Source organism: Nesoenas mayeri, assembly GCF_963082525.1.
Source record: "Nesoenas mayeri genome assembly, chromosome: 6".
NCBI lineage: Eukaryota > Metazoa > Chordata > Aves > Columbiformes > Columbidae > Nesoenas > Nesoenas mayeri.
In genome coordinates this window covers 20,424,952-20,440,576 of record NC_137545.1, presented here as the reverse complement: position 1 = coordinate 20,440,576, position 15,625 = coordinate 20,424,952, and positions in this window count along the sequence as shown.

Genomic DNA, 15,625 nt, shown 5'->3' with positions numbered 1-15,625 from the left:
ATGCACAAGGAGCTGGGAGGGGACACAGCTGGGACAGCTGACCCCAACTGACCATAGGGATCTTCCACACCATACGACACTGCTCAGCAATAAATACTGCAGGGAAGAAGAAGGAAGGGGGGATGTTCAGAGTTATGGCGTTTCTCTTCCCAAGTAACCATTGTGTGTGATGGAGCCCTGCTTTCCTGGGGATGTCTGAACACCTGCCTGCCTGTGGGAAGTACAGAATAATTTCCTTATTTTGCCTTACTTGCACATGCAGCTTTTACTTTACCCACTAAACTGTCTTTATCTCAACCCACAAGTTTTCTCACTTTTACCCTTCCAATTTCCTCTCTCATCCCACCAGCGGAAAGTGAGCACATGGCTGCATGGGGCTGAGCTGCCCACTGGGATTAAACCACGACAGTACTTTGTAGTGCCCAGTGTGGGGCCTGAAGGGTTCGAGGTAATGACCAATTTGCCTGGAGTTTGCTAGACCAAATCTATAGCTGTTACAGCTTTTTAGCTATTATTGTCAGGCTCCTATGCTTGCCTTACTGTACGTTAAGAGTCCAGAGCTTGTTGGTGGCTGCTGTTTGCTCTTGCTGTTTGCTGTAGTGTTTATCATCTCACCCGGCTGTGCCTGGGAGCATTTTGATAACAGCAGTGGCCATGTGCCTGGGCTGGCCGGTGGCCACGGCATCGCTGCTGTGCCTGTGCTGCTGTGCTGGACAGGCTGAAGCTCCAGTGCCAACTTGACTTGAAGGGACTGTGACCTGTGGATAAGTCCATGTGGGAGGAGGACATCCCAAAGTGCCTGTGGCTGTGGATAAGTCCATGCTGGAGCAGGTACACCTCAAAGCATCTGTGGCCATGGATAAGTCCAGGCGGCGGCGGGTTACACCCCTGAAGAGGCTGTGGCTTGTAAGTCCACACTGGAGCAGAGGCAAGGGGAGGAGTACACTGCGGTGTCCAAACAGACCAGAGGCAGAGATTGTAATGGATATACCTTTACATTGTTGTAACCTACAACTGAAATTGCATATGATAAGAAGTACTATAGCAGGAACCACCCCCAGTGGAGGACGGGCCTCACGAGGTGCAGAGCAAGTGCAGCAGTGACCTGACCTGAGCTGGTTTTGGTGCCCAAAAACTCCACACAATACACCACCTCTCCCATCCTGAGTGACCACCGTAACAGACCGAATCCAAGTCATGGACTAATCAACTCAGTGGACATTTTGTGGATATTTTATGGATATTTTACAGGGGTGGTCCATAGATAAAGGGAACAATATCTGTGTATATATCAAAGGATGGGAAGGGGGAAAGTGTCTGAGGATCTACTGAATAGTGGTGGGACTTGAGCATTATGTCAATGGTATGGAATAAGGGTTGGAGATTGTACCAGTTTTGGCTGGGATAGAATTAATTTTCTTCATAGTAGCTTGTATAATGCTATGTTTTTGATTTGTGATGAAAAGAGTGTTGATAAAACACTGATGTTTGTGATTCCAGTGTGATACAGGGGACCCTGCACCATGAAGGAGGAAGGATGAGCACTCTCACTGTTGGCTAGGCAATTATTTTGCTCATAGGTGCACAAGTTACAAGTTACGAGTTAATGAATTGCGAGCTATGAATTAGAAAACTTGTGAGATAGAAACCTCATGACTTAAGTGACAAATTAGTGAATTCACGTGCTAGACTAGCTGGTACAAAGGGGACTGAGCCCTTGCTTGTCATGTTTGTTTTATTTCCTAATGAGCTCATAAAGTAAAGTTCAATTTTGTCCTGTAAATTTGAGAGATCCACATGAACTGTGACACAGAGCGAGCAGTCTGTGGCCCTTCTCCCTGCTACCTCCTCCAAATACCTTAAAACTGCTTCTTTTCAGAAGAGCGAGCAAGCAGTGACTGAGGAAGCTGCTCTGACTGCAGCAGGGGAAATCCTTCGCAATGCACGAGTTCCAATTAGTTGTCTACCCCAAATTCCTGCCTTCCCAGAGGCCTCTGGTGCCTTCTCCTCTTCCTGGGACAGATATAATCCACTTGATCCTTCCCTCTTGTTTCACTCACTGTAGACTATGGACTTCTAGTATCAATGTGTGTCAGCCTAAATAATTAAGAGCAATGCATGCTGTATCCAAGAAAACTAAAAAGGTTGAAAATGCACTTCTTCCTTCTCAAAGAAAGGCGCAAACTCAAATCACAGTCAGCAGGAAAATGAATAAGCTATTTGGTAATACCATGTACAACAAAATAGCATCATAAAAATGAAATTATTTGAAGTAATATTCAGATCTCGCAGTCATCGTTGATTTAGTTTCCAATTATACAGAGGTAATTGTATTAACGAACTGCCGCATTCAGTTTGGTGGGAAAACAATTGAAAGTCTTAATGTTCTGGCATCTGCAGATAATAAATGATGTAATCTATGGTCCTAACTCCTTATTCTTGTTTTACTCAATGCATACTATAGTATCAGTATGTGTGATGAAAGATACCTCTATGACCTTCTGGAGCCAAGAAAATTCTGGAATAATTCTAGAATGGAATAACTGCTCTAGAATTAAATATTGAAACAACCTAAAATAGATGAAGGAACTTATTCCAGAATTAATGATTTGCAATTTACAATCCAAGTTCAGTTCCATGAATAGAAACGTTTGCAACCTGCATTCCACTGAATACACTGGGTATAGTTTTAAAAGACTTAGCTTTGTGACTTCAACTGCTGAAGCCAGACTAACTATAAACAAACATTTTAAAAGAGTCTAAAGTGCATCATGTGGTTTGAAGTTGGAACCCCACGCCTGACATGCTGTTGAACTCCCCACCATCCTCCAAGTGTTGGAATACATTTATGCCATAGGTGAGCTGACCCAGTACCTGCCTGCCTTTCCCTTTAAATTCTCAAATGTTCCCTGGAGCTCAGAGAGCCCAGGCATTTCCCAAATGTATACTATAGTTCATCAGTTTTTTTGTTGCCCCTTCCACCAACAAAAAAATCCAGAAAGTATGAAAGCAAGAATACTACTGAGGTCTCTTTGACTTTCATTTCTGATACGAGAGATAATCTCATCTTCATAATCTCCTCTAGGAAATACCTTTCTTAACCTCCAATTAATCATTCTATACATCCTCTTATAACAGAATAATTTGCTAAATAGGGGAAACCCCAGGTTATTTCCTGTTCTGCTTTTCAAAGAGAAAGGGAGAAGCTGGCTGCTTTATTGTCACTGTTTTTCCCTTCCCTTTTATCTTTTTTTGAGATCTTCCTCCTGATACTCATATGACATGGGAATACAATATGTTGTTTACTCCTTCGGCCTCTTGTCATGCCTGTATATTCTGCTAACCCTTAGCAGTCCTTACTCACCATGTTTAAAATACAAGCATCCTGCTGACTCTATTCAGGCTGTTGTGCTGGAGCGGCTCCTGGAGCAGCAGCACGCACGGGGTGCAACGCGGGCAACCCCTCAGCTGTCAGCAGCCTCAGGCCTGGTGCATCTGGTGCGTTCCGACTTCCAGATGTGCGCAGGGCTGGGAAGGTGGGCGAGGGCAGGAGGGCAGAGGCCAGCGCTGCACAGCCGTGTTTGTGCAGCCCCAGGGCTGCTGGGCAGCAGAGGCGACACCCTGAATGAGCCACACAGACCGGCTTCCAGTGTCGCTGTGTCCTCTGTGCCTCAGGATGAACGGAACAGTCAGAAATGCAGAAACCCTGGAGTCGCAGGGTTTCTGCTGGTATTTTGTCTCATTTCTCTTTATCTTTCTTTCTTTCTAGCTTAACTTTTACTTCTTTCTCCTCTCCTAAATATGCCATTATATACATGGTGCTGCCACCCATTAGCCTCACTCCTAATCTCATCCCCATTAGTGCGCCATGGGGAGAGGACAGCGCACAGGCCGGGGGATGAACAAAGGCTGGATTTCCATAGGACACAATATCAAGCAATTGGCGTGATCCTCAGCACTATATTGCACCGTGTGCCTACTTTTTATTTAAATATGTGGTAGAAACAGGGAGGCTTGTCTCTGGAAGTGTGTTTGTGAGGAAAGAAAAGCTAAGCTTGATTCTCAGAATATAAATGTAGCCCTCATTTTTACGCACTCATTTGGGATCTGCTACTAAAATAATTTGGCAGCTGCTCAGCAGCAGCAAACAAAGCAGTATTGGGATCTCTGGCAGCCCATGACCTGCTGACCCTTTTTTCCTACTTTGTGTTTCTAAGTACCCTGTTCCAGAAGAAGGCGTCCATTATGGGTTTCTCTTAATCACCCTTTAAGGTTTGGACAAGTTAAACATATACACGTATTTCCAAATAAATCTGGCCTCCGGCTGTTTATTTTTTTTCTGGCTTTTTTCAGAACTCTTTCTCATTTATCTTTGGTCTTTTTGATAGCACTGTGGATAGAACTGAACATTTTAGGCCAAAATCATAGAGAAAATGACTTAACCTGATGTTGTTACAGCTCTTCATGTGGAGTCCAAAGTGACATTGCTGTTTTGCCTTGCCATGTTCTGTGCAAACTTCCATCTGGTTTCCACAGGGAAAGAAGGAGAATTTCCTATCATTTTGTTTTCCAAGTCATGCTTTTCAAACTATTTCTTCCACTGAAAAATTATTTGGATTATTTGTACACTATCAACTTAACCTTATTCTAGATCAAAACTATTGCTTTTTGAGTGCATCATTTCTTTACATCCCATCTATAATTCTCTCTTCATTGGTATTTGTGGCTTTTTGCGACGTACAACTGTAAATGTCAGCAGCAGGCTGATGTTTACTTCATTTTCCCAAAGAATATATATGTAAAAAAATCAGCCCTCACACCTCTATGTATCATACCCCAAAATTCTACTCACAGTTCAATACGTCGTATGTGTCTTCGCAATGCTGTATTGAGGCTCCCAGTATATACTGGGTTTTCCAGCACGCTCTAAGCGGTGCTGGAGGGGGAAAGCGCACCCAGGACTGAGCAGAGCCTGGCAGAGGGAGGCAGCTGGGCTGTGAGCAGCCTCAGGGCCTCCCAAGCAAACAGCCCGATGCTGGCGGGGCAGCATCCGGAGCAACAGGAGTACATAAGGACGTGGGAGATACAACAAGACTCCCTCTGTGACTGGCAGAAGACTGGTGTGAAATGGCCCCAACAAGGCCCACCCCATATGATCATAATGCTCTTTAGGTTCAGCTGCAGGGCTGATAATGTTGCCACTGTTAAGAGTTAACTGTGCTGAAGGGAGTTGCCCTGTTTGTTCTGAGAAAGCCATGAAGCAGTGTTGTTTGTTCTGCAGTGCCCTGGCTGTTAGAGGAGGCCCAATGGGCATCGGGAGCTGCAAAGGCTCTGCCACCCTTGCCATGGGGCTGGGGTAGCCCTCTCACCCCTTTCCCAGCAAAGCCAGCTCGAATCCACTGCTCCAGTAAGATTTTTATGGAATATGATTTGATATCTTTTAAAAAAAATCTACTGCATTACACCTGCTGCCTTGTCTTCAGCCATTGCTTTTATAAATCTGTCTGAATGGATCACTCAGGTTTGCACAACAAGTTGTTTTTTTTTTTAATAAGGCCATAGTGTTTGTTGATTGTGGCCACAGAACCTTCCAGATGTCCAATATTTCTAGTACTACTCACTAGTAACAGAAATTATGCTTAAGAGAGATTGTTGCCAAGTAGCACTCTTTTTTCTTGTGAAAATTAGTGAGATGTTTGGTAATAAATGCTCCTCAGTTTCCTACATCTATTGTGATGTTAATTTATGCTGTAATTACAATGACTGTATCCCACGCATTCGAGGAACTATAGCAGGATGCAGCAGCTAGTATCTCTTGATCCCTGCAGCAAACGTAAATAATTTCCTGTATTCACTTAGAGTTTCTTCATCAATTAAGAATCTGATTTTCAATCAAGCTATCTGTTTGCAAGGTCACCAAGGCAGTTTTTATTAGCATGCAGTGTGCGTCACGTTTGCTTGCAGACTGTTTGCAAGCACAACAAAAGCGCTGGAGGTATGTTGCTTGATGAAAAACGTCTGCTGAACACCTATGCTTTGCTTAGATGAGCTGGTAATACCAAGCTGGAAAAACAGGCCTGGAGCAGGTCGTGTGCTATAATTTCTGATGTTCAGGAGCTCTGCAAGTCTTTTCAGGTTTTTATGCAAACTAAACAAGAATGAGAACTTTTCAGAATATGCATTTCACGCACACAATTTTTCCTCTGCTAATACAGACAGTAAGTTGGCTATATTAGTTGGCTAGGTTTTCAACAAACTAAATTTCTGGGACTCTGGCTGACTTCCTTGGAAAATTTGAAACCGTTTCTAAGGATGCTCTGTGAGAAAACGCAGCACAGTGGATTTCACTACCTTTGGCCAGCTTATAAGGGAAAGATTGCAGTTCCCCTCAGGCATGAACTTGATTACACGAAGAGTAAGCAATACAAAATAAATCATATGCTTTAATTCTAAATTACATTATTTGATGTAATAAGAACTTCCATACCAGATCAAATCTAAATTAGTTGTCTGCCAATAGTAATTCCCAGATGTCTCTGAGGAAATTGCCCTATTCTTCAACCTCTTTTCCCCCCTCCGCAAGTATAATGGATAATTATGTAAGAACCTGACTAACGGGGAAGTTATTTTCTAACCTCAGGCTGGTGGCTGATTTATGCCCTGAACTGTGAACATTTATATCCATTATGAATTTTTATCAGGTCCAATCTAATTCCCTACATAAATGTATGAATATGTATGTATAACCTTTTACTGAATCTTGCTAAGCACTTGGCCTCGATACCATTTGCCAACATGTTTCACAGGCATATTACTTTTGCCCATTTTAAATATATTGCCTTTTACTTTCATTATTACAATCAGTGTTTAGTTGGGGAATGTATCAGTGGTAGCAATAACCCCAGTACCTGTTTTCCCAGTTGCTCCCTACCCTGAACGTGTCCGAAGCCCCGCAGGGGAATTGGACTAGATGATCTTTTGAGGTCCCTTCTAATCCCTAACATTCTGTGATTCTGTGTGACTTCCTGAATTTGCAAGTGTCATTCCAATATAATGGCAAGAGAAGAGTTTATTTGGGGGAGAAGAAGTTGTTTTGGACTATGGGAAATAAGTTAATTTTGATTTGGGTTGCGTTGGGTCAAAGAGGTGCTTTTGTGACATACTGGTGAGGGGGGAATTAATCTTAGGGTAGGCTATTATAGCTGCATTTTATTTTGGGAGGAGGGTAGATTATCCATGATTATGAGGACATTGGTTATACCTGGTAAAAAAAAGATTGGATTAGGAATGATTCGGAATAGAAAAGTAAGAACTATTTTACCTAAAGAAGGAATTTCATTGTATGTCAACGTGGGCTGACTACTGTCATTTAAAAAGTAGTCTGGTTTTGACTGGAAGCAAAAGAAGATGGGACACACTGGAAGGAAGACCGTGCAGAAGAAGTAAGAAAAGATAGTGTTTCCCTTTCTCCTCTCAAACCTGGACATTACTGGCAGTATCTGCATTCATAGAAATTTGAAAGGCAGGCAATTCCCAGGGCTGCCAAAGGGAAGAGGCACCCTGGCAAATCAAACCTTGAATAAGCACCTGTAATGAAAAGAAGGCCATGAGACTGACTTTAATAGTCCATATATGAAAAATCTTGAGTTTGTGAATCCTCATGACACACTCCCAGTGAAGAGATATTATTGGGCTGAAAAATTTCATTTACAGCAAATGGGGATATATGTAAAGCCAACAGAGACACATGGAGTGGTTACAACAGACAGCAGAAGTCAAGAGTCAATAACTGCATACAGAGAACTTTGGTGATCAGGGCATCTGTGGACTTAGCTACAGAGGCTCAGTTTTGGTGTAAATTCTTTAGTTTGGGAGTGCTGATACACGGTCTCTTGTTGCTTCACTTAATCATATAATGAACTGCTGTGAAGTTTTTATTTGGATTAAAATTTCCCTGGAACTCAAGGTAATTTAGATCTGAGGTTTTGGCTCTGGTCCCTCCCCAGCTTGTACTCAATATAAATTACTGCCCTAGAACTATGACATGTTCAATTTATCCTCCATTTTAGATGGCTGAAAAGTGCATGCATAATTCTGTACATGCCACGCTTTCTGTAATCTACGGTAACTAACAGACCAAATGACTAAAACTGCTAGGCAGACGCTTTATTTTAGTCACGAACACACATCCAGCATTAGTTTAAATACCAGGAAAAAATGACATTTGAATTATTTGATTTGAATCAATGCCTAATTCAACCTTACGCAAACTCAGAAAGTAGGGGGGAGGGAGGGAAATCTTGGAATGAACCCAGTGATTTATGCATGGGAACATAAGGCAATAACAGGCAGCAATTGATTCAATTGTAACGACAGGAGTGGACTACCATGAAAAATCTGACAGCGTTCCACTGGAGCTGCTGTGACTGAGTGACTGGGAACAGGCCGGTATTTTCACACATGGATAATGACCGCAAGAAAAGCAGACTTGGGGACCAGCATTCCCAGTTCCACCTTCTATCGAAAACGCTGGTCCGGCTCTGTATGCCATGCTCCACGCGCACTGCCGTGAGGTTCTCCATTGCTCAGCACAATGGAGGATGGAAACAGAAAATAGTTATATCACACCTGTCAGAGAGAAAGATATATATTTTGATGATCAAAGTCTATGTTCAATTAAGAGCTGTATCCAGAAATGATGAACCTTGGTGTTGAGTGTTGATCTTCTGGGTCAGCCTGACTTTCCCGTCAGTGCCACGAGTTCAGGTGCAGGGAGGCAATGTCCCCTGAGCATCCCCTGAGGAGAAAGCAGGGCTGCCCACAATTTTGTCAGTGTTACACATCCCATGGGGATAATGGTTTCCAGGATTATTTTACACTCTGAAATATTACTATTTTTCTTAGGGCTTTTTTACTCTGTAGCACGCCTTTCTAATGAGGCCATGTTTGCATAACCAAATACTAGGAGTTCAGCTCAGAAAGGCAGCCAAGACAACTTTTTAGTTACACCTACTAATTCGGATACTCAATTCAACCCAAGAAAAGAGACTGGGGGGTAGTTGCCTAGAAAATTTGTTACTGCATTTCTCTTTGCCCACTGGTACCCAGAGAGACTCTGACTGAAGTTACACACAGAAATGTCTGACTCTTTATAGCCCTTTAAACAATTTTGTCCTCAGCCAGAGATCTATCCTCTAATTTGATGCTTCTCAGTGGATTTTTTTTTTCTCTGAATTGTCATGCCAAACAGTTGTCTGCTTTGTTGGTTTTTTTTTACAGAAAGGCACCTGTTCAATTTTAGATACTGTTCGTTCTGTTCCACTTCAGTGGTCTGCGCTGCTCCTCCGAGAGCCCTGAGCTAAGCACGTATTTCAGCCCGCCAGCTCTTCTGTGCTGTTCCCCAGCAGCCAGTTTTGCTCTGAAGCTCTTACAACTGAGCCAACTACCATTCCTTCATAAAGGGATACCCTCTTGTTATTGCAATTGAGGAGTTCCATAAAAGGCTTTTAATGTCTCCAGAGTGTTGTTATGTACGATAAAATCTTGAATTAAGCTTTACCTAACGCTTGTTCATGCAATATTCATTTATTGGCAAATTGCATGTTTCTGCTGTTGACAAATACTTTTAGGTTTATTTCTAATATTGTAAGTACATGATCGGATTAATATAGGACAGAATAAAATGTTATATGCTCTGTTTGAGTAGCAGGAGCAGCTTGAAGCCTGAAATCACTACAACGTACACTGCCATCTTGTGTTCTGAAGTACTAGATAATATAAAAATGCACGCTATACATATAGGTTTTCAAAATCGGAGTTGGCTACATGAATGGCATACACAGGGTTAGCAAAAGTTGTTTACTGGCATTTTGTTTTCTTTCTTGTAAAATGTAAAACAGTCAAAATAGTAAGTCTCACTGGTAACTCTGAATTCATCTGTTCTAAGTATCCATTCCTTTTAACTAGTGATTTGTGGATAACCCAGTAAAAAAAAACAAAACACCACTATAGAGAAAATTGTCCTATAGCCAAGCCATTCCCTTTTTCCAGCAACGTGATCCAGTATGGACTCCAAGGAATAGCTCTGTGGCGAGGCAGCCTCTGAGCTGGCGTGGAGCTGCCAGAGGAGCTGTGTGCCAAATGCTTCTCTTCTGCAGAAAGGGGGTATGACGGAAAAGAGGAAAGACTTATATTTTTAGCTAGAATCTCCCTTTGGAGCAAATGTAGTCTGAGCATAACTAGATCATCCCTGAGGCTGTTCCAGTATACACTGCAGTACTGGTCACTTGGTAGAAAGAGGACCTAAAGTGACATTTACTTACAAAATGAAGACAGTGAATCTAACATCTCTGCCTCGTTGTGTTTATTCAAAACTGGATTCAAAACACAAAACCAATGACATATCTTGGCGGATGAAATAAGTACTGCATGCTCTTCCTCTAAAAATCATCATTCTTCATAATGTGCTAATCAAAGAAGTCTTTTTGTACAAGCATACTTCCAACTGCTTTCACTGTATTAGAGTATTTAGCTCTGCCTTTTAATTACATTTTAATTCATTCCAGCTTCTTTCTATAGTTGCTTACTATTGCAAACATGTAAGAGCACTCTTAAACACAGCTTTGAACAATGGCTCTATAAGACCCAAAGGATTTATTCCAGGCAGCTGCTGTTGCCTGAAACAAGCATAAGCAAGACAGGGAAAAGGGTGCCAAAATCAAATACTAAGCTTAGAGATACCTGGGGCAGGGCAGGAAATAGTAAAAGCACATCAAGGTAACAGATGCAAGGTAAAGGGCAGAATGGCAGAGATCATTAGCAGGGGAGGGAAGCACATTCCACCTTACTTGCTCAGAAGTTCCCCTCAGGTTAGTCGCTTTCCATGTTAGAAACCTTCCATTCCACCTGTTCGGCATTTCTTAGCCCATTTGCACACAGTTTTGTATGTGAATTTGCCACCTCTGAAAGACAAATGCCTGTGGCACCCATTCTTTGACGGGTGCAGGCAATGCTTCTGTCTCCCAAGGTTACTTTTTATGGCTTACATGCATAATATACCATGGCACAGAATTTAAATAACCTCCCTCTCTTGTGAAATGAGCAGCTAGAATGTTTGAAAAGAGCTTTTGCTCCTGTAACAATACTTTTACAGTACTTTACTGCTCTTTAAACTTCTCTTCAAAAGGCAACGTGTGTATTGCAGTCTGGTTGCACAACCTCCTGTTTCAGTAAGAGGAGAACATTAAAACTGTTTGCACGGCATATTGCAGCCCGTGTTTAAGTAATGCAAAAAGCTTATTGAGAAGGACTTTGTCATTTCAAAATCTGGAATGCTTTGCTAAGATTGTTAATGCCGTTTTATTTGCTTTATCTGCCTATAAGATTCCTGCCAGTTTTCTTCGTTTTCTAGCACAGAGTCATACTTTCTTAATTCATATTCTTTGCTGTGTTGCCATCTGAGAGATTTTCAGACAGAAAATGCTAATTGGCTACATATGAGGAATAATAAAACAGTAGCTCAAATTGTGCTAGAAATTATACCAAATAAAGTGGGAAATGGTTTTCTGTAATGTCTGCACTACAGCAATCTCTGACAGGGTGTACATATTCCTCCCTGGCAATTGAACAGTGCTGGCTGTAACAGTTATGGGAAAAGCAGAAGGGGGAAAACTACTGCAAACACAGCATGTCTGGGAGGACAACTGATGTCTACTGTGTCCTCAGTTCTGGAGATGTGGGTTGACAAAGCCTGTGGTTGGTCAGTCTAAGGCTCTTAAGCACCTCATGCTCCAGCTTTTGAGTGTCCACCAACGGTTGCCACACTGCAGCAGACTGCATAATGTCCTAGCAATGGAGGAAAGTTTGTTGTTTCCATTTCTAGTCTGTTTTCCATTTCATTTTGCAATTGTGAGACCTTTACTGATGCTAGAAGATGTTTGTCTGTCCATTCGCCTGCCCGTGCCTACCTTCGGTTTAAAAGTTAATGGTGGGAGACAAAACAGTAGGGATAATTCTAAGTGAGTCGAACCTGTCCCCTCCAGATGAGTAACTGTACATTGCAGTACCATGTCTGAGCTGCTAGGTTAACCCTGAATGTGAACTTTGGAGGAAACACTAGCTCAAGTTCAGATTTTCACATTCCCATCTAGGAGCGCTCTCCGACCACCTGAATTCACAGGCATCAGGCAGAATTGCAACCACTGGGAGCAGCTGGGTCCAGCTAAACCTGCAGTGCCCTCGGGAACAGCAATGAACTTTCAGAGAAAGAACAAGATCAGGGAATGGCAGATAGAGATTCATTGAACAAAAATTCAAAATATTTATTTATATTTTCTCCTGTAACTAACCTTTTCCAGGGATACAAAGCCTACCATTTCTGTTATTGCAGCCTTTTGCACTTCTGGTAGAAGCAAACCACCACACATCCCTGGAGCACATGCTACACTTCCCAGAGGCCTTGCGTGAATTTTCCTGCCCAAGGAGAGCTGTCTGGAAAAAAGGGAGATCCACCACAGAGCACAAAAGAATCAGGCCTTGAATTTAAAGTTATTGGGTTTTGTTTTATTTTTTACCAAAGCTGCCTTTCCTTTAGAGTGTCCATCTGCAGGGCTATAAATGGCACAGAGGAAGGCTCTGCTGAGGTTTGTTCTCTGTTTCCAAGAGCAGTTGGCCATCTGCTGGGTAAAAGGAAAGCTGGGCTTTGTTGCATTTGGAAGCCAAGGTCACAAATAGCACACCCAATCCTCTGCCAAAGACATGTTTAGGCTGTGTCTGACCAAAAAATGTCTTGTTAACCCACCCTACTCAGCTTACCAGACCTCATTAGATCAGAATTCAGTATTGTGCCATTTCAAATGGGTTTCACATAAAGTTGCTGTCTATGTAAGATTCTTGCTGTCACCAGATGTGTTAGGACAAATGAAAAGATGTCCCCAGGTTTTGGGGTACAACTTCAGCCTCTATGTTCCAGAACATGAGCTTTTTCAGTTAAATCCAGCCAAAACATAACTGACTGAAATCTCAAGTAAGATGGACAAGGCAAAAGCATCAAGTCTGTTTTAACACAGCCAACAATACCGTGCAAGTCAAGTAAGAGCTACAGAAGGCAGAAACGTTTGGCAATTCTGGGATACACGATATCACCAGGAAAAGAAATCTGAGGCAAGTAATTTCTCCTTTTTAATTTCTTAATGGTGTTTAGAAACTGGTTAGAAGCTCAAATACAATATATTTAGACACAATAATAAAAAGGTTTTAGAAAATACTTTTCTGAGAAACAAATACATGCTTCAGTTGACTACAAAAGAATTGCTAACAAGCTCTCTGCAGAAGCAATGTGCTATATCTCTGATTCCTGTTCCAAAAGTAGAGAACCCTTCACTGAAGACCCAAAAGCAGTGCATTCTGATCTGAGAGCTGGAGAATCTGAATGATGTACTGAGTGGTAAATGAGAAATTTAAAGATCTTATTGGAGGAATAAGACAGAAATTATCTCTAGCCATTTGAGGAAAAATTGAAACACAGAAGAAAAACTCAAATTAGGGGCTGAAGAACAGACATTTCAGCTCTGTCTCGATGTCATGTCTACAAGGAGTCTCATCCTCTCCATTCCAGCTGAAACTTGGTATTTAAATAGGGTTAAGGCAGTTTTAATGCTCTTGGCTCAAGCTGCTTTGTACCAAGATGTCCAGGCTAAGTACCACTATTGTAACAGCAAGACATTCATCCTGATAGATGTCTCAGTTTTCCAACTCTTCCTGTGCAGAATTTATTATAACGGTTTTATTCTTCCTTCCGTCACAAGGTTGTACTCCCTGTTTCCTTGAAAATAAGACCTACCCCAAAAATAAGCCCTGGCACGATTTTTCAGGATTTTTTGAGGATGCTCGAAATATAAGCCCTACTCCAAAAACAAGCCCTAGTTACAGTTCATTTAAAAAGTCAATTTAAATAGTGTCCAGGCAGCTACACATGTAAAAAATTAATAGGTTTTGGTGGAAAGATTAAAATAAGATCCTGTCTTATTTTCAGGGAAATGGGATATTATTCTTAACTAATTCTTACATTGGCCAGGAGGGAGTGCTCTAGCAGGGCAGCCAACTCTATTATCCTAGAGTACTGCTGTACCAGCAAGCTTGGGAATGATTGCCCTGAGGTTTCTCACCAAGCTGCTTTCAGTTCACAAGAGCATGAGGAATCACTCAGTACTTCTTTTTATGGCGAGTCATTTGGTATATTTACAGTAGTACTTTCTCCCTCGAAGTTTGGCACTGCTTGCTTTGCCCCTACTTTCTGGTTTACAACTGTTCCTTTGCCCCTAAACTTCCAGTGTTGCAGCTCTGAGGAGCCGCAAACACAAGGACAGTTTGTTTTTTTACTTCTCAACACACAAAGAATGTTGTGTTAAAGAGAAAATAAATTCTGTTTTTCTCTCATTTGAAAATGCCTACCTTCTTCAGCAATATCATTGCATGTAATGGAGCAGTAAGCTGGTCCCCTATCAAACAAAGCAAGCAGTAGAGATTAATTATCTCACAAATATTTTGGAGAATCAAGCAGTTCACCCATTTGTGCTGCTCCATTTCCCATGTTTTCAGCTGAAAGAGCAGGCTGCTGTCTAAATTGATGGCATCCTTTTCAGCTGAGACCAGCTTAATCTATTTGGTGTTCTTCAAAAAAAGGAGCTGCCTTTGTTATCCCTTGTATGCACCACATTTCTCTGTGGAAACAAAGCCCTGGTGAACAGCACTGCCCCAACAGCTCCCGAGACTGGAGCCCTCAGGTCTGGCAGGGCAGCAGCACTGGGAGCATTTAAGGTGTCTTGCTGGTGCCAATTCCTCAGAATGGACTGAAGCTATGCTTTCATTTTATATACTTATTTAAGCTTCTACAATACAATAATCAAATATGCAGATGAATTCAAATCACATCATCATCGGGAAGGAAACAAAATTTTCCAAAGTTAAAATAAACAAATAACCAATAATTTTAAAAATGAAGGGGAGACAGCCTGCCAGGCTGCCTGCGAGTGACTCTCACAATCCAGCCCACTCTAGCAGTGCTTGCTTACTTACAGGTAATGATGCTTTTTAACAGTTCCTACCCATGACTGTCCACTCTGCCCTTCTCCAAGAGGCTCTTGCTCTCATCACAAAGACAGTTTAGCTGCCTGTGGAGCAGCTGCTGAACTGCACCAGTTTATAGCCTTGCATATTCAGATAAATTGCCATTCATTCCTCTTAATATACTGTGCTGTAATTTGCAAAATCCTGAAAAACGTAATTTTTTTACTAGCATCTCTGATGTTAAATCTGTATTTTAAAAACTGCAACAGATTTGCATCTGAGCAGAAATGTTGCTTTTACTCATACAAATATTCTGTTCAGCTGCCTTTGACTCCCTAGCCTAAATTATAGTTAAATCAACATTTGTTTTGTTTCACAGAATGACACAATTAGCCACATTTGTTCAAACTTCCTTGATTTACTACTTGATCTCGTTATTATTACTTCAGCCTGTCTCCTCCTTCTGGTTTTTGTTTCTCAGATGGGGCAAAACTGAAGAGCTTCAATCCAGGTCCAGGAAACGGGGAATGAAAATGAGCTCTGGGAGATGCAGGCTTCT